Raw genomic sequence first — 20,630 nt, 5'->3', positions numbered from 1 at the left:
TTCACGGACAGCCAACCAAGTCGGGGCAGGAGGCCGCTACCGTGGCAGCAGCTAGTCAGGTTCAGCGCCACCCGGAATGGGGGCCAGCTACAGCGCCAGCAACCAGCCAGGTGGACTACCAACAGCCGGAGGAATAGGCCAGTACCCTTATGGGAAATTTGGGCTAAACAATTTGTAAGGCGGTGGGAACTTTGGGGCCAGAGAAGACTGGGGGGATGAAACTCGCGAAAGAATGGTTTTGTGTTATTGTAATCTCAGATTTTTATTTTATTTTATGCTTTACAAGTTAGACGTTACGCTACTGTAAGTCCCACCTGTGGTTATGTGGGCAATTGCCCATGCTGTGCAGAGTATAGCCTAAATAATCGTAAATTGTGGTCATAACATTTATATCATAGAACTTATCTGAAATTGAGGCTTGTAGGTCCCACAGCATGGCAAGTGGGCATTTGTGTGTTTTTTTCAGCACCATTTTCTGCCTATGTTCCGGGACCTGTGCCCGTTTCGTCATACAGTTGTGGTCAAAAGTTTACATACACTTGTGAAGAACATAATGTCATGGCTCTCTTGAGTTTCCAGTTATTTCTACAACTCTGATTTTTCTCCGATAGAGTGATGGGAACAGATACTTCTTTGTCACAAAAAACATTCATAAAGTTTGGTTCTTTTATGACTTTATTATGGGTTAACAGAAAAAGTGATCAAATCTGCTGGGTCAAAAATATACATACATGGATCTGAAAAAGCGAATCATTGACTTGAACAAGTCAGGAAAGTCACTTGGAGCCATTTCAAAGCAGCTGCAGGTCCCAAGAGCAACAGTGCAAACAATTGTAAGTATAAAGTGCATGGCACTGTTTTGTCACTGCCACGATCAGGAAGAAAATGCAAGCTATCACCTGCTGCTGAGAGAAAATTGGTCAGGAGGGTGAAGATTCAACCGAGAATCACCAAAAAGCAGATCTGCCAAGAATTAGAAGCTGCTGGAACACAGGTGTCAGTGTCCACAGTCAAGCGTGTTTTGCATCTCCATGGACTGAGAGGCTGCCATGCAAGAAGGAAGCCCTTGCTCCAAAAGCGGCACCTTAAGGCTCGACTGAAGTTTGCTGCTGATCACATGGACAAAGATAAGACCTTCTGGAGGAAAGTTCTGTGGTCAGACGAAACAAAAATCGAGCCATTTGGCCACAATGCCCAGCAATATATTTGGAGGAGAAAAGGTGAGGCCTTTAACCCCAAGTACACCATGCCTACCGTCAAGCACGGTGGTGGTAGTATTATGCTGTGGGACTGTTTTGCTGCCAATGGAACTGGTGCTTTACAGAGAGTAAATGGGATAATGAAGAAGGAGGATTACCTTCAAATTCTTCAAGATAACCTAACGTCATCAGCCCGATGATTGGGTCTTGGGCGCAGTTGGGTGTTCCAACAGGACAATGACCCCAAACACACATCAAAAGTGGTAATGGAATGGCTAAATCAGGCTAGAATTAAGGTTTCCGAATGGCCTTCCCAAAGTCCTGACTTAAACCCCACTGAGAACTTGTGGACAATGCTGAAGAAACAAGTCCATGTCAGAAAGCCATCAAATTTAACTGAACTTCACCAATTCTGTCAAGAGGAGTGGTCAAAGATTCAACCAGAAGCTTGCCAGAAGCTTGTGGATGGCTACCAAAAGCGCCTAATTGAAGTGAAAATGGCCACATGACATGTTACCAAATATTAGCGCTGCTGTATGTATATTTTTGACCCAGCAGATTTGATCACTTTTTTCTGTTCACCCATAATAAAGTCATAAAAGAACCAAACTTCATGAATGTTTTTTGCGACAAAGAAGTATCTGTTCCAATCACTCTATCGGAGAAAAATCAGAGTTGTAGAAATAACTGGAAACTCAAGAGAGCCATGACATTATGTTCTTCACAAGTGTATGTAAACTTTTGACCACAACTGTATGTACACTGTCATATGTACTTTGCGTTCCGGCACCTTATGATTTACAAATTAAGCACTGGCTGATAGCAAGCTAACGGTGGGGGGATAACTGAGCCCACGCCTTTTACCGTTTCTCTGCCTTCTTGAAATGTGAACTGGCGTTCACCCCTGCTTCCCACTGTGAAAACAACACTTTAAACGAACAGAAAATAGCGCTGGCGTGACGTCAAACAAATCCAAGTGCAACAAAGTATAGCGGCCCGCACACACAGTGGGGAGAACAAGTATTTGATACACTGCCAATAGGTTTTTCCATTGGCAGTGTATCAAATACTTGTTCTCCCCACTGTATACTCTAGTATAATGAAACACCAGATATGTATAGCAATTACTGTAGAGATCAACCATTTAGTTTAATTAGACCTAATAAATAACAAAATTAAATGACAAATAAAATACTGTACTTACCATCAATGCTGTGAGGTGACATTGCTTTTTGAACTGCAAAACCATGTGGCAGCATTACTTCTTGGGGGAAAATCATGCTGCAAAGAATCCCCCCAGACATTGTCCTCGCTGAATTTCTCATGAGGTTATTTTTGCAGCACAAGAGCAGAATTAGTCCCTTGGGTGATACCTCCTTCAAAAATACAAACAGGTGATCTATGGCATTGTGCATTCAACTGCCACTGATAGACTGGCTTCATGCATGTGCTTAAAGAGGAAATATCACACAAAACAAATACCCAGATATTAAAATATACAATGAAATCTTCCATGATCAATGTTTGCTTTGTAAATATCATGGAGGTTTGTGTATGGTTTGCAAATATTAATGTTTTGTAAGAACATCCATGTATATTAGCGCTTCTCAATTATTTTCTGTTAAGCCCCCCTCAGGAAGACATTTCACACCCCCAACTCTGTGCCGCTGCTGTAAATAATATCATTTGTCCATAAAATTCTGCTAAGTACACCTCTGCATAAAATTGTCCTTGTTAACATTAAAGAAAAAATATAATATGGATGAATTTACAATTAATAATAATTTTATTAACATTGTTTTGTTGTAACAGAAAAGAGTTAAAGTGCATCAAATTGCCTGAATTTAAATAAATAAAAGTCAGACCCAAACTGTAAACATACAGTGCCCTCCATAATTATTGGCACCCCTGAAAAAGATGTGTTTTTTTAGCTTCTATTTTTTTTTTTTTTAATTCAAATAATATGGGACCTTAATGGAAAAAAGAGAAAAATCCAACCTTGAATACAAGTGCATTCATTCAGTGGGGAAAAAATCCCACATAAAGAAAAAATTATTTGACATCAAATAATGTGTGTCACAATTATTAGCACCCCCAGTGTTAATACTTTGTACAACCCCCTTTTGCCAACAAAACAAGGTCTGGGGACTGAGATGGCCATGGGAGGAGCTTGATTTTGTGTCTGGTGAACCATTTCTGTGTAGATTTGGCCATATGTTTAGGGTCATAGTCTTGCTGAAAGACCCAGTGACGACCCATCTTTAGCTTTTGAGCAGAGGGCAACAGATTTTGATATAAAATGTCCTGGTATTTCAAAGCATTCATGATGCCATGCACCCTAACAAGGTTCCCAGGGCCTTTAGAAGCGAAACAGCCCCACAGCATCACTGACCCACCCCCATACTTCACAGTGGGTATGAGGTGCTTTTCAGCTTGCGCATCTTTCATTGCACGCCAGACCCACTTAGAGTGTTTGTTGCCAAAAAGCTCAATCTTGGTCCCACACAAAAATACACACGGTCCCAGGCTTCAACTGGGACCGTGTGCTTTGGTCAGATGAGACCAAGATTGACCTCCAAGTGGCCTCCGTGTAACGTCATAGCAAGTGCTTAAGGCAAGTGTGCGAGGGAAACTCAAACCATGATTGGAACGAAGCCCATGTCTGCTGCTCTTTGCAGTGTGCACTTGTTTGGTTGAAAAATACTGCACACACTCTGAAAATTACAGCACAACTGCCACCCACTGAGTAGATATGCAATTACACTTTATTCTTGGACGGCAAAAAAAAAAGTGTGTTCCCGGAGATCACATACCCCCCCAACCCTAACCCGGCATCGCTTTTGCAACCCCCTGGGAGGGGGGGGGGGGGGCGCCCCACTATTTGAGAACATGTGATGAGTATCCATCCCTAATAAGTCACGCCTCATCACGTTCCGGAATTTGAAGAATATCACCCCGGCCACCCTCTAGCATCCACTCCTCCTGTCTTCCCAACTTCTATATGTCTTCCCAACTTCTATAATCTAGCCAACCCTGAAGATCTGGCTTCCCACTACAATAAAGGACTTGCCAACATTCTCAATACCCTCGACCCATTGAAAACCCGATCCGTCCGCTTCACTATCTCTGCCCCTTGGTTCACTCCCATTCTAAGTCTTATGAAAGCTAAGGGTCGTCGGCTGGAACTTCTCTCCAGGAAAACAGGTCTGACTATTCACAAAGAAATGTACAAACACCACAAATCAGTCTACAGTCCCTGACAAAAGTCTTGTCGCTTATCCATTTTGTAGAAACAATTGCTAATAACCTGACTTTTAATTATTCAATTGGTTTCAGAAATGGCACATATGAAAGCTAAGACCCTCCCAAATTATGTTGAATGTCCAAAAATATATTTGTTTCACTGAAAAAAGATTTATCATTTAATGAAGACATAATGGTCAAATTTTGGCAAGACAAAAGTTTTGTCTCCTCCAATAAGTAGTGTGACAATTGAACCGGCAGATCTCTCGCACACCCCCATTAATGTTTTCATTTTAATAAAATTTGTAAAATTTTCAATAAAAAACTTAACTAATAGCTTGCCATTGTTGATGCCGCCGAGCGGGATGTCCATGGGCTCCCTGCCGTTCTTCCACAGTGTCTTTAACTACGTTAGGTAGTGATTGAAATACACCACAAAGTGTCAATTGCGAGTTTTAAATCAACGTATTGGCTGCCCCGAATATAAGACGGCCCTGATTATAAGATGACCCCCTCTTTTTCAAGACTCAAGTTTGAAAAAAGACTTTTTGAGCACCAAATTATTTTTTATACACAAAATGATTACAGTACATCTGAAACAAATGATTATAAATAGGGTTGTTCCGATCATGTTTTTTTGCTTCCGATCCCGATCGTTTTAGTTTGAGTATCTGCCGATCCCGATATTTCCCGATCCGATTGCTTTTTTTTTTTTTGCTCCTTATTCAATTCCAATCATTCCCGATAATTTTTCCCGATCATATACATTTTGTCAATGCATTAAGAAAAAAATGAATAAAACTCGGACGAATATATACATTCAACATTCCGACAGGTGACAACTCGGGTTTACTTCTTTCGCTCCGGGCCTCCGCCCTGCGGCTAATGGCAATTACCAGTACGACATATTGACAAGCTCAGCTGACAACAACGTTCAAGTCAGAGTGTCTTGCACAACAACAACTTCAACTAGAAACTGCAATTTCGGGAGAAATTACACACCTTGGTCTTTCCTCTGTGGAGATACAGATCTTAGCCCCACTCAGGTCTATCAATAGAATGGATCATAATGCCAGTCATTGGCAAAAAACAAAGTAAAAGCCGTTAGAAATGAATGGGAGAATTGGACGTCCATGGACGTCAATGGCGGCACCTTTCATAATTGTTAATGGAATCGGGGAAGTTTGGGGGACACGTCCTAATGATATCTAGTCATTTTCTGTTGATTTGGGAAAAAAAAAAAATTCCCATTGAAAATGAATGGGAAAAATTTTGGACGTCCATGGACGTCAATGGTATCAACTTACATAAGCGTCAATGGAATCCAAGTACATTGGCATCAATAAAATGAACAAACATGAAGAAATGCCATTGGAAATGAATGGGAAGTTTGGACGTCCATGAACGTCAATGGCATCACCCTCCATAAGCGGCAATGCAATCGGGGACATTTGGGGGACACGTCCTAATGATATCTAGTCATTTTCTGTTGATTTGGGAAAAAAAAAAAAAATTCCCATTGAAAATGAATGGGAAAAATTTTGGACGTCCATGGACGTCAATGGTATCAACTTACATAAGCGTCAATGGAATCCAAGTACATTGGCATCAATAGAATGTACAAACATGAAGAAATGCAATTGGAAATAAAAAGGAAGTTTGGACGTCCGTGGACGTCAATGGCATCACCCTCCATAAGAGGCAATGCAATCGGGGACATTTGGGGGACAGGTCCTACTGATATCTAGTCATTTTCTGTTGATTTGGGGAAAAAAAAAAAATTCCCATTGAAAATGAATGGGTAAAATTTTGGACGTCCATGGACGTCCATGGCAGCACCCCCCATAAGCGTCAATGGAATTGGGGACGTTTGGGATATACGTCCTATTGATATCTGGTCATTTTCTGTTGATTTGGAGAAATTTAGTTTTTTCCCCATTGAAAATGAATGGGAAAAATTTTGGACGTCCATGTAAGTCAATGGCGGTACCCTTCATAAGCGTCAATGGAATTGGGGAAGTTTGGGGGACACGTCCTATTGATATCTGGTCATTTTCTGTTGATTTGGGGTAATTTTGTTTTTTCCCCATTGAAAATGAATGGGAAAAATTTTGGACGTCCATGGCAGTCAATGGCATCGACATCCATATAATCAATTGAATCCAAGTACATTGGCATCAGTAGATTCGACATGCATGGCCGTCAATGGCATCAATGCAATGTAAATTCCATTGGAAATCCCATTGGAAGTGAATGGGACTTTTCCCATTCGAAATGAATGGGATAGTTTTTGGCAAATTTCCGAGGAAGCGTAATTTTTTTCCAAATTCTGTATACAACTTTTATGCCCCTCACCGTCCCGGAATTTTTGATGCCCAAATTATGTGATTTGGTCAAAAATTGTAGGACTAGATACATTTTGAAACTTTTTTTTTTTTCACGGAAAATTGCCGTTTACGGACGAACGGAAAAATTTTCGGGGCCATTTGTAAAGTTTCCTGTGTCACGCGAAAATTCCGGTCGTGCCGATACTTGAACGGTGCCGATCGGTCTAACGGTTCGGGCTGTGAAGCGCGCGTTTTTTTTCCATTCAAAATGAATAGGAAAGTTTTTGGCAAATTTCCGGGGAACCGTAAATTTTTGCCAAATTCTGTATACAACTTTTATGCCCCTCACCGTCCCGGAATTTTTGATGCCCAAATTATGTGATTTGGTCAAAAATTGTAGGACTAGATACATTTTGAAACTTTTTTTATTTTTCGGAAAATTGCCGTTTACGGGCGAACGGAAAATTTTTCGTGGCGGTTTGAAAAATTCCCATCGTCACGCGAAAAATCCGGTCGTGCCGATACTTCAACGGTGCCGATCGGTGCTACGGTTTGGGCTGTGCGTTGGCTCAAAAAAACGCGGAGAATTATTGAATAATAATAATAAAGTTGTACAATAACATTACCTTGTTCTTTCCCTTGGAAAGACCAAGGTAACTAGAAACTGCAATTTCGGGAGAAATTACACACCTTGGTCTTTCCTCTGTGGAGATACAGATCTTAGCCCCACTCAGGTCTATCAATAGAATGGATCATAATGCCAGTCATTGGCAAAAAACAAAGTAAAAGCCGTTAGAAATGAATGGGAGAATTGGACGTCCATGGACGTCAATGGCGGCACCTTTCATAATTGTTAATGGAATCGGGGAAGTTTGGGGGACACGTCCTAATGATATCTAGTCATTTTCTGTTGATTTTGGGAAAAAAAAAAAATCCCATTGAAAATGAATGGGAAAATTTTTGGACGTCCATGGACGTCAATGGTATCAACTTACATAAGCGTCAATGGAATCCAAGTACATTGGCATCAATAGAATGAACAAACATGAAGAAATGCCATTGGAAATGAATGGGAAGTTTGGACGTCCATGGACGTCAATGGCATCACCCCCCATAAGCGGCAATGCAATCGGGGACATTTGGGGGACACGTCCTAATGATATCTAGTCATTTTCTGTTGATTTGGGGAAAAAAAAAAAATTCCCATTGAAAATGAATGGGAAAAATTTTGGACGTCCATGGACGTCAATTGTATCAACTTACATAAGCGTCAATGGATACCAAGTACATTGGCATCAATAGAATGAACAAACATGAAGAAATGCCATTAGAAATTAATGGGAAGTTTGGACGTCCATAGACGTCAATGGCATCACCCTCCATAAGCAGCAATACAATCGGGGACATTTGGGGTACATGTCCTATTGATATATGGTCATTTTTTGTTGATTTGGGAAAAAAAAAAAAAATTCCCATTGAAAATGAATGGGAAAAATTTTGGACGTCCATGGACGTCAATGGTATCAACTTACATAAGCGTCATTGAATACCAAGTACATTGGCATCAATAGAATGAACAAACATGAAGAAATGCCATTAGAAATTAATGGGAAGTTTGGACGTCCATGGCCGTCAATGGCATCACCCTCCATAAGCAGCAATACAATCGGGGACATTTGGGGTACACGTCCTATTGATATCTGGTCATTTTTTGTTGATTTGGGGAAAAAAAAAAATTCCCATTGAAAATGAATGGGAAAAATTTTGGACGTCCATGGACGTCAATGGTATCAACTTACATAAGCGTCAATGGATACCAAGTACATTGGCATCAATAGAATGAACAAACATGAAGAAATGCCATTAGAAATTAATGGGAAGTTTGGACGTCCATGGACGCCAATGGCATCACCCTCCATAAGCAGCAATACAATCGGGGACATTTGGGGGACACGTCCTATTGATATTTAGTCATTTTCTTTTGATTTGGGAGAAGAAAAAAAATTTCCCATTGAAAATGAATGGGAAAAATTTTGGACGTCCATGGACGTCAATGGTGTCAACTTACATAAGCGTCAATGGAATCCAAGTACATTGGCATCAATAGAATGAACAAACATGAAGAAATGCCATTGGAAATGTATGGGAAGTTTGGACGTCCCTGGACGTCAATGGCATCACCCTCCATAAGCAGCAATGCAATCGGGGACATTTGGGGGACACGTCCTATTGATATCTAGTCATTTTCTGTTGATTTGGGGGAAAAAAAAAATTTCCCATTGAAAATGAATGGGAAAATTTTTGGACGTCCATGGATGTCAATGGCAGCACCCCCCATAAGCGTCAATGGAGTTGGGGACGTTTAGGGTATACGTCCTATTGATATCTGGTCATTTTCTGTCGATTTGGAGAAATTTAGTTTTTTCCCCATTGAAAATGAATGGGGAAAATTTTGGACGTCCATGGAAGTCAATGGCAGCACCCCCCATAAGCGTCAATGGAATTGGGGAAGTTTGGGGGACACGTCCTATTGATATCTGGCCATTTTCTGTTTATTTGGGGAAATTTTGTTTTTTCCCCATTGAAAATGAATGGGAAAAATTTTGGACGTCCGTGGCAGTCAATGGCATCGACATCCATATAGTCAATTGAATCCAAGTACATTGGCATCAGTAGATTCGACATGCATGGCCGTCAATGGCATCAATGCAATGTAAATTCCATTGGAAATCCCATTGGAAGTGAATGGGATTTTTCCCATTCGAAATGAATGGGATAGTTTTTGGCAAATTTCCGAGGAAGCGTAATTTTTTTCCAAATTCTGTATACAACTTTTATGCCCCTCACCGTCCCGGAATTTTTGATGCCCAAATTATGTGATTTGGTCAAAAATTGTAGGACTAGATACATTTTGAAACTTTTTTTTTTTTCACGGAAAATTGCCGTTTACGGACGAACGGAAAATTTTTCGGGGCCATTTGTAAAGTTTCCTGTGTCACGCGAAAATTCCGGTCGTGCCGATACTTGAACGGTGCCGATCGGTCTAACGGTTCGGGCTGTGAAGCGCGCGTTTTTTTTCCATTCAAAATGAATAGGAAAGTTTTTGGCAAATTTCCGGGGAACCGTAAATTTTTGCCAAATTCTGTATACAACTTTTATGCCCCTCACCGTCCCGGAATTTTTGATGCCCAAATTATGTGATTTGGTCAAAAATTGTAGGACTAGATACATTTTGAAACTTTTTTTATTTTTCGGAAAATTGCCGTTTACGGGCGAACGGAAAATTTTTCGTGGCGGTTTGAAAAATTCCCATCGTCACGCGAAAATTCCGGTCGTGCCGATACTTGAACTGTGCCGATCGGTGCTACGGTTTGGGCTGTGCGTTGGCTCAAAAAAACGCGGAGAATAAGATGAAAAATAAATAATAAGTACAATAAAGTTGCACAATAACAATACCTTGTTCTTTCTTTCAGAAAGACCAAGGTAATAACATGCTCTATTACCTTGATACTGTTGTTTCTTTTCTTCTCCGATTTCTTCTTTCGTTTCTCTGCTCCAAAGGATAAATTCTCTTCGACATATTCGTGCATCTATTTTCCAAGCAAGTGTGAGCACCAATCATCGCAAAGCAGGTTCAACGTCACTCCCCAGGTTGCCAGATTATAATGACAAGAAAATGGATGTTTGCATAGATAAACGGCAATGCGCGCCACATTATTCATGATGCTCGATTAACAATGTATAAAATGCGGTTGCCAGATTGGTCGCCCCCTAGTGGTGGCCCTAAGCAGCTGCATAGTCTGCGTATAGGCTGGCCTTGGTACATAACAAAGAATTGAGATGAACTTTTGGTATTGACTAGAGCTGAAACGAATACTCGAGCAACTCGAGTAACTCGAGTTTAAAAACTGATCCGAGTAGTTTTATTCACCTCGAGTAATCGTTTATTTTGACAGCTCTAAGCATCACGTTTTGCTTGGACAACTTTGGACAAAGAAGAAGAAGAGAAAAACTTACTGCAGCCGACAGTCGCTAAAAACGACGCCGACGTTGCTAAATACTAGCCCGCACGATGCTAGTTGGTAGCAGGTAGTGTCTGATGAGTCTCATAGAGATCACATGTATGTTGAACTAGATGCGAAATGACAGACTCGGCCGCGTCTGGGCAGCGTTAGTAAACAGCCGCCATCTTAAAGCAGTAGAGCTCTAAGCGCTAATAAAGAGCGCTAAGCGCTAATAAATAAGATTAACGTAACGTTAGCCCTGCGGAGGGCTAGGTTTCTATTAATTATGACCACTGTCGATGCTTGGCTAACGTGTCTTACATACAGGCTTTAACATAACATAGTGATGTGGAGTGATGATGGTGTAAAATAAAAACTCAATAATGCTAACTATCAATTTTAGCTCAGTAGTCATTGCTGGATAAAACACCAAGTAGCACTGGTCCCTGTTGTGCTCCAATACAGCCTGTAATCATACATTTATTTTGAACACTGCAAAAACTCAAAATCTTATCAGGACTTACAATTTAGACTAACTTAAAACTTAACTAGAACTTAAAAATGGCTTGACACAAATAGAAATTCAATGGAAACACGTGGGAAAAAATCCTAACTTTTAAGTGATGTGTGTTATCAAGCGTAACGGCATTTTTAGGTATATATATATATATATATATATATTTTTTTTTTTTTAAAAATAAGATCTAAAGGTTTTGTTGAGTGAAAGCAGTGAATTAGTCTTTTTAAAAAATTTTTAGTTACATCTGAGATGCAATTGTTGGCTGTTTTCAACAACATACATCGAAAAGAAAGACATTGATTGACTGAAAATGTTTCAAGATTAGATGAAATGTCTTGTTTTCTCATGTATATTTATAATTGCTCTTCACCCAAAAATATATTTGTTTTATCCGATTACTCGATTAATCGATAGAATTTTCAGTCGATTACTCGATTACTAAAATATTCGATAGCTGCAGCCCTAGTATTGACCAAATACTTATTTTCCACCCTGATTTGCAAATAAATTCATTGAAAATCAATCAATGTGATTTTCTCGTTTTTTTTTCCACATTCTGTCTCTCATGGTTGAGGTTTAACCATGCTGACCATTACAGGCCTCTGTAAAATTTTCAAGTGGGAGAGCTTGCACAATTAGTGGTTGACTAAATACTTACTGTATTTGCCCCACTGCAACTGTTGGACAGTGTGCTCAAAATACGTCAGTCAGACATCAATGTGGAACAGACCCATCAAACAAATGATTTCACTGGTGGTCACATTCTCAAAGTCTTGCCCCCAACCCCCGCCACTTCCCACCCGCTTCATGCCTCCGCCAACGTGTTCCTCTGAGAGATGAGATTTTGCACAATGACTCCATTATCATCTATTTACTTGTCTTTGTATCTGAGTGGGGAATAAACCAATAGCGATCTCTCAAAGGCCAACACATAATAAAGCTGAGTCGTGATGGAGATACACAAGAGTGTGCCACCACGTGGGTCGGCCTACAATTGTATCTCTTGCCTGATTGAACCTCCACTTTTGTCCTCTCATAATACAAACATTTGTCTTGGAGCGGGGCAGAACAACACAGAGGATGCTTTGCATTTATTTGCAAATTCGCGAGGCTTTTCCATGTGCTGTCCGTACAAATAAACCAACAAATCCTTTTGCCCCCCATAAACATATACATTTTAGGATGCTGTTGTTTGGCTGCGGTCCCGTCCTGTCTGCTTTATTCAGCGTGAGTAATATCGCCACTTGCGCACTGGCGATTTTTAAAGTGCCTCTCTAAGTTGGAGACCATCTCTGAGTCACCATGCGGAGAAGAGTAATTGTAGGTGACAGCACTATGGGCGACAGCACAGACAACAACCAAACCATGAATTAATGCTGCTGGAATATGCACAGTCATCTCTGTTGTGTCAGCACGAGATCCCTTAAGGACAGGCCAACATTTAATAGCCTACTCAATCTGCTGATGATCCATGAGACATCTACTAACCTCACGGGTAGGGCGACATTTTTTCATTAACTTTTCTTTGCGTAAAATTGATCGACGAGTACGCTCGGATATCCTCGCGTGCATATCTTGTGTGCACTAGCCGCTTGCATGCGAATTACCTCTGCGTGTAAATGCTCTTTAAAGATCCGCCCAATACAGTTGCTCTAAGACATTGATTTAATTGCGGCGACTGTCAGGGATGAGAGTGATGGGCCTGATTGAAGAGGCACAGTTTACTCACAAGGAGATTTGTGCTCGCACAGAATGGATGATCACCCCAATCTGACTGTGGAAATCCTGCGTGCAGCAGCAGTCGCACAGCAGCCGAACATCTGGAGGTGGGTTTGAGTGGGGTGAAACAGCTGCAGATGTTAGGATTAAAATCCGAATTCACAGCAGGCAAAAAGAAAACTCATCTTAATGTAATTATTTGCGATAAAACGTCAGGATTCGCACATGAAGTTTTCAGAAGCAGCTGGTTTCTTGCTTATTTGTCGCGGCTTGACACCAACTATGTTACAATTGCTCGCTAACTGGCCACATACAGTGGGGCAAAGTATTTAGTCAAACACTAATTGTGCACGTTCTCCCACTTGAAAATTTTAGAGCGGCCTGTAATTGCCAACATGGGTAAACCTCAACCATGAGAGACAGAATGTGAGAAAATAACCCACATTGTTTCATTTTTAAAGAATTAATTTGCAAATCATGGTGGAAAATAAGTATTTGGTCAATACCAAAAGTTCATCTCAATACTTTGTTATGTACCCTTTGTTGGCAATAACGGAGGCCAAACGTTTTCTGTAACTCTTCACAAGCTTTTCACACACTGTTGCTGGTATTTTGGCTCATTCCTCCATGCAGATCTCCTCTAGAGCAGTGATGTTTTGGGGCTGTCGTTGGAAAACACGGACTTTCAGCTCCCTCCACAGATTTTGTATGGGGTTGAAATCTGGAGACTAGCTAGGCCACTCCAGGACCTTGAAATGCTTCTTACGAAGCCACTCCTTTGTTGCCCTGGTTGTTTGTTTGGGATCATTGTCATGCTGAAAGACACAGCCACGTCTCATCTTCAGTGCCCTTGTTGATGGAAGGAGATTTTCACTCAAAATCTCTCGATACATGGCCCCATTCATTCTTTCCTTTACACAGATCAGTCGACCTGGTCTCTTTGCAGAAAAACAGCCCTAAAGCATGATGTTTCCACCCCCATGCTTCACAGTGGGCATGGTGTTCTTCGGATGCAATACAGTATTCTTTCTCCTCCAAACACGAGAACCTGTGTTTCCACCAAAAAGTTCTATTTTGGTTTCATCTGACCATAACACATTCTCCCAGTCCTCTTCTGGATCATCCAAATGCTCTCTAGCAAACCGCAGACGGGCCTGAACATATACTTTCTTCAGCAGGGGGACACGTCTGGCAGTGGAGGATTTGAGTCCCTGGCGGCGCATTGTGTTACTGATGGTAGCCTTTTTTATTGTGGTCCCAGCTCTCTGTAGGTCATTCACTAGGTCCCCCCATGTGGTTCTGGGATTTTTGCTCACCGTTCTTGTTATCATTTTGACACCACGGGGTGAGATCTTGTATGGAGCCCCAGATCGAGGGAGATTATCAGAGGTCTTGTATGTCTACCATTTTCTAATTGGTCCCACAGTTGATTTCTTTACACCAAGCGTTTTACTTATTTCAGATTCAGTCTTCCCAGCCTGGTGCAGGTCTACAATTTTGTCTCTGGTGTCCTCCGACACCTCTTTGGTCTTGGCTTCGCCATAGTAGAGTTTGGAGTGTGACTGACTGAGGTTGTGTACAGGTGTCTTTTACACCGATAATGAGTTAAAACAGGTGCCATGAATACAGGTAACAAGTGGAGCCTCGTTAGACCTCGTTAGAAGAAGTTAGACCTCTTTGACAGCCAGAAATCTTGCTTGTTTGTAGGTGACCAAATACTTATTTTCCACTCTAATTTGGAAATAAATTCTTTAAAAATCTAACAATGTGATTTCTGTTTTTTTCCATTTTCTATCTCTCATGGTTGAGGTTTACGCATGTTGACAATTACAGGCCTCTCTAATATTTTCAATTGGGAGAACTTGCACAATTAGTGGTTGACTAAATACTTGTTTGCCCCACTGTATATGAGTCTCCATGAGCAGCGGGATAAAAAATTCAAAGTAACGACTCTGAATTTTTTGATGCCTAAAGTTGTGATTGCATGTCGAATTTATTAATAATCTATTTATGAATTACTTATAATTGATTCTGCATATTTTCCTCAAGTATGTTTCTGATGTGAAAATTCAGTGATTTATTAGCTGTTGAAAAAAGCTGCTGTAAGCTGCTATTTTGGGCAAAAACTTGCTTGATATCTTAAATATTGCTATTGATCCTGAAAATTTAGGTGATTATCTCTGCATTTGGTGATTTTTGTGGATCTAGTGTAAAATTTGAGAACTGTATAGCCATTTTAAGTTTTGTTATACGTATATATAAAATACCGTATTTTTCGGACTATACGTCGCAGTTTTTTTTCATAGTTTGGCTGGGGGTGCAACCTATACTCAGGAGCGACTTATGTATGAAAATATTAATACATTATAATATCATTTCACATGTTATTTTGGTGTTTTGGAGTGACACTGATGGTTTGGTAAACTTGTTACCATGTTCTTTATGCTATAGTTATCTGAATAACTCTTAATAGCTATGGCCATATTCGCGTTCTGCCTTTGGCAATGTGTGTTCAATTGTATTATTGACTTTTTTTATATTGAAATGCATGCTTTTAGTTTGTGGCGCTTTCACGCCCACGTGGGGGCGCACTCGCACTTGTTTACGTGAAGAAGAGCGCTCACACGCCAGAAGAAGACGGACAGCTACGCAGCTCTGAGTGAGTGGGTGAGTTAGCGAGAGAGAAACACGGCTGCAAACCAACGTTCATTGTTTATGCTTGTAAAATATCTTTACAGAGGCAACACCTGTGTGTATCAGCTTTTTTGTTGTTGTTGTGTTTTCCACCTGTGATCGGACACTTAGAGACAGTTGTGTGGTTGTTTGCACCATGTGCTAATGCTACCGAACGCATGCTAACCGTTTGGGTCATTGCTGTAATAGCGCTTAATTATAATTTATTTACGTTGATGCGAACCTGTTTGGTATCGAGGACAAAATTGATTCAGCAAATTATACAGACGTCCAGCATCGTCATTTGGGAGTTTAGCTCGCTGTATAGCCAGGACAGAGTCGTAGCGTCCTGGTGAGGACAGTATATTCGCATTTCGTTGTTCATGCACTGTACACTTATTCAGCATGTTGTTCTTTATTGTATTTTTATATTAAATTGCCTTTCAAGATGACATATCTGTTCTATTTGTTAGATTTTATTTAGTAAATTTCCCCCAAAAATGCGACTTATACTCCGGTGCGACTTGTAGTCTGAAAAATACGGTAATTAATCTGGTTTTTATCAGGGAACGACTTTGAATTTTTTGATGCCGCTGCTCATGGAGACTTGTATATGGCTAAGTTCGTTGCCTGTTTTGGTTTTAGGTCAGTAGCAGCTGTGGTTTTTAAAATGTTTGAAATTGAAGTTTTTGAAAATGGGCCCCCTACAAATCGGCCCTGTTTCCGGTGTCATGTCAATAGATTACGAAGTCTACGCAATATCAAACCACAAATATGGAGGTAGATTAGGAATCAGCTGCAGTAGATCTCATTAGATTAGATTGTGCAAATATACCAAAGGAATCATTACCTCGATAAAACATGATGTGTATCAAGTATATATAAACATCCAATTCTCTCTTTCTTTTTAAACATTTTAGCAGTCTAAACAAAAACTCTGATGCTCAATGTCACCGGTTCTGATGTTATCTCTTCTATTGCCATGTTCCATTTTTACAGTGAGGCAGTCAGCATCTCCCAACAGACATTCACATTAAGTGCGCTGGCAGGAGAGCTTTTCTTATCACGCTATAATTTCCTTTTCAAATAGGTGAACTCTTTTGGGTGAGTAGTGTAGGAAAATGGTCTATAAACTGAGACTGATTACTTTAAAGCACACATGTGCAAAACTCACTTTAGTTCACTTTCCGCTGTATTTTTATGCTTGGAAACCTTCTCAGAAATGAAAACTGTTTAAAAAAATACTTAACACTTGGACTACCTGTTTTTTTTTTTTTTTTGCTATAAAGAAATACCAGAAAGGCGTCAAATGACCCAGATACCAAATTGTTTCCTTGGCTTTGTCAAACAATAGACCACTCAAACAAGCAATCAAGCAACGTAGGTGTCAATGGGGGGTTTCACTCTGGATAGCTGAAATTAGCATCTTGAATATTTGCAAATCCAAACTTGTTAACTCCTGGGTTAGTATAAAAATGATGAGAGGGCCATGTGGCATGAAACTACGACTAGCATCCAGAACTGTAGAAAATTGAGTGTTAGAACATCTGGGACAAATCCCATCAAGCACCAACATTCAGTTGTCAAGATTCACAGTTTATTATGTTGAAGCACACAATGACCAAAGAACTTTCCAAAGCAACTCAAACAGCTGTTTTGTCACAGCAAACACAAGCTTCAATATACAGTACATATTGCAGGCAAACTGCAGCTTTTGGAATATGCAAAAGGTTGTCCACCCGACTGCCTGCCTGAGCGGTCCACTGTCCAACAAAGCCAAGGCAGCCCTCCCCTGCAAAACACTCAAGATTCTAATTGGAGCAATCCTACCCTGTGGTTTTGCGAGTGTGAATGGGAATGACTAATAAGGACCACAGTGCTTACAAAAGATATGCTGATTAGGGTCAGATGATCCTTCTCTGATTACAAAAGTGATTTAGATCAACTGATCCACCCTTGGTAGTGTTGGAGGCAGTCTTTTAGCTCCTCCGCTTGTTTGTTTTCAATTCAGGTAAGGTGGCTAGACTGGATTGCAAAGTAAAAAACTGGAGGCAAGAGATCATTACTGCGCAGTTATACTGTATATACCGATAATGAGTTAAAACAGGTGCCATTAATAGCAGTAACGAGCGGAGCCTCGTTAGTCCTCGTTAGAAGAAGTTAGACCTCTTTGACAGCCAGAAATCCTGCTTGTTTGTAGGTGACCAAATAATTATTTTCCACTCTAATTTGGAAGTAAATTCTTTAAAAATCAAACAATGTGATTGTTTTTTTTTTCCATATTCGGTCTCTCATGGTTGAGGTTTACCCATGTGGACAATTACAGGCCTCTCTAATCTTTTCAAATAGGAGAACTTGCACAATTGGTGGTTTACTAAATACTTATTTGCCCAACTGTATGTATTAACTTTAATGCTACGGCGTGTTGATGACCAATAAACATCTGTGAAGCTGTGGAGTCTCATATGACATCAACACACACGCACAAATGTATGCACACACGCACGCGGCGATAAAACGCAGCCGTGAAAATTACCGCCCTCATTTTATTTACCGTGCAATGGGATCGGGAAATATCGGGATCGGCAGATACTCAAACTAAAACGATCGGGATCGGATCGGGAGCAAAAAAACATGATCGGAATAACCCTAGTAATAAGTATTATCATCCAAAAGTCTAAGACTAAAATTAAAAGTGCTGCCAAAAACAGTGGCTCAGATGCGTCAATTTAACGGTTTGGAACCTGCGACACCTTTTGTACTGAGCCCAGTCCTGCTTAACTCTGTTTCTATTTTTATTATAGCTATTTTATCCAAAACTGAGCTGCTCTCTAACCTTCAACATGAAAGTGCACCGTATTTTGTAAAAGATAAGCTGGTGTGTGACCTCAAAAGCTGTGTGTGTGCTGAAAATAAAAAGGCACGTCAACACCAGCAGACTACAAGTGTGATAAATAGACTTGAACTTTTTTCGTCAGGATAAGCACATGATTCTTAAATAATAAGTAACAAATGTTACTAAGCTGTCATCACTGTGAGCTTGTTTGCAATTTCCCGGTATGTGTGCAGGATGATGCAAAACTTGTGAGCTTTCTGACTGCACGTAGTCATCGTAATGCGTGACGAAAGACAAAAAATGTGGCAATAAAGAGTTGAAAACTGCTCAAAACACAACTAAAACCTTTGCTTCCGTTTCCAACTTTGTGAAGCGGGATTTTCTACAGTGACCAAAACAAAATTGACTGATATACATATAGTAATTCATTTTGGATATGATTGTTTTCCATTATACCGGGACGGAATTTCTAACAGGCTTGAATTCATCCTCTTCATAACACCCCACTGCTGTCAGTCACAATTTTAGAAGGCATCAATACCCTTACAAAATTCAATAAAAAGTAGGGCTGTCAAAATTATCGCGTTAACGGGCGGTAATGAATTTGTTGAATTAATCACGTTAAAATATTTGACGCAATTAACGCACATGCCCCGCTCAAACAGATTAAAATGACAGCACAGTGCAACGCCAAATTGTTACTTGTGTTTTTTGGAGTTTTGTCGCCCTCTTCTATGGGCTTAAGCACCCATGAGCATTGTGTAATTATTGACATCAACAATGGCGGGCTACTAGTTTATTTTTTGATTGAAGATTTGACACATTTTATTAAAACGAAAACATAAAGAGGGGTTTTAATATATAATTTCTATAACTTGGACTAACATTTATCTTTTAAGAACTACAAGTCTTCTATCCATGAATCACTTTAACAGAATGTTAATAATGTTAATGCCATCTAGTTGATTTATTGTTATAATAAACAAATACAGTACTTATGTACTGTATGTTGAATGTGTATATCCATCTTTCCATTTAATTTACAGAAAAATATGGCATATTTTATAGATGGTTCGAATTGCGATTCATTACGATTAATTATGATTAATTAATTTTTAAGCTGTAATTAACTCGATTAAAAATTTTAATCATTTGACAGCCCTAATAAAACGCATGTCATTATTTTTTTTTTAGATTTAAAGGGGAAATTATGGTGGAAAATTCAAAAACAAAACGGCAAATCACATTAAAAAAAAAAAAAAAAAACAAACAAAAAAAAAACAATTAAAAAAAGTCGACAAATCAAAAAAGCAAATTACTTCAAGGAACCGTAAGAGATGGGTAATAAGTAAATTCATCGCTGAATGGACAAATCCACCGGAAAGGATAGGTAGGCGAGTTGTGTTGTGACGCAGTAGCAAACGCGATGCTAGGCTAGGTGGCTCCAATATTTCCTGACTGTAGCCGACAGCCTACAATCTACGCCAATTTTAAAAATTGAGTTTTATTTTTGTTTCGTGTTGCACGCTATGTACAACGTTGTAAGATTAGTCACCAATTTGTAAGGGCTTACGTCACAATTTGTAAGATTGCCAACGGCTCGGGTTGACAGGTATGTTTTCGTTTGTCTTATAGATTTTACGATGAACTAGCACCTGTGACTTCAGCCACAGAAAATATTTCAGTGCACTTTTTCCTTCTTTTTTTTTTTTTAAAACTCCCATGTCATCCTCTTGCTGTCTTGCTGCGTGATTTTGCTGTTGTGTAGCGTGATTTTGCATTCGTGCTGCGAGCCATTTGCTGTTGTGTTGTGGCAAGTGGGGTTCTTGCTTTTGCCAATTTGCAATCGCGCTTTAGTTATTAGGGATCGTGTTGTGGGAGTTTGCGTTCGTGCTTTTTTCTTTTGCAAAACGTTTGCAATTGGGGTTTGTGCTTTTTTTCTATTTGCAAAGTGTTTGGACTTTGCATTTCGCCTGACACCTCTCGGCCACCGTAATAACGCTACTGTTCAGGCTAAATTTACGTTGAAGAAGTGGGCCCCCCCCCTTCCCAAAAAAATGTAATGCCCCCCTGTAATTTCTTTCTGCAGCCGGGTCTGCAACAACATAA

Source organism: Corythoichthys intestinalis, chromosome 3 (assembly GCF_030265065.1).
Source record: "Corythoichthys intestinalis isolate RoL2023-P3 chromosome 3, ASM3026506v1, whole genome shotgun sequence".
In the NCBI taxonomy this organism is placed as follows: domain Eukaryota; kingdom Metazoa; phylum Chordata; class Actinopteri; order Syngnathiformes; family Syngnathidae; genus Corythoichthys; species Corythoichthys intestinalis.
Note: the sequence above shows the minus strand (reverse complement) of the source record.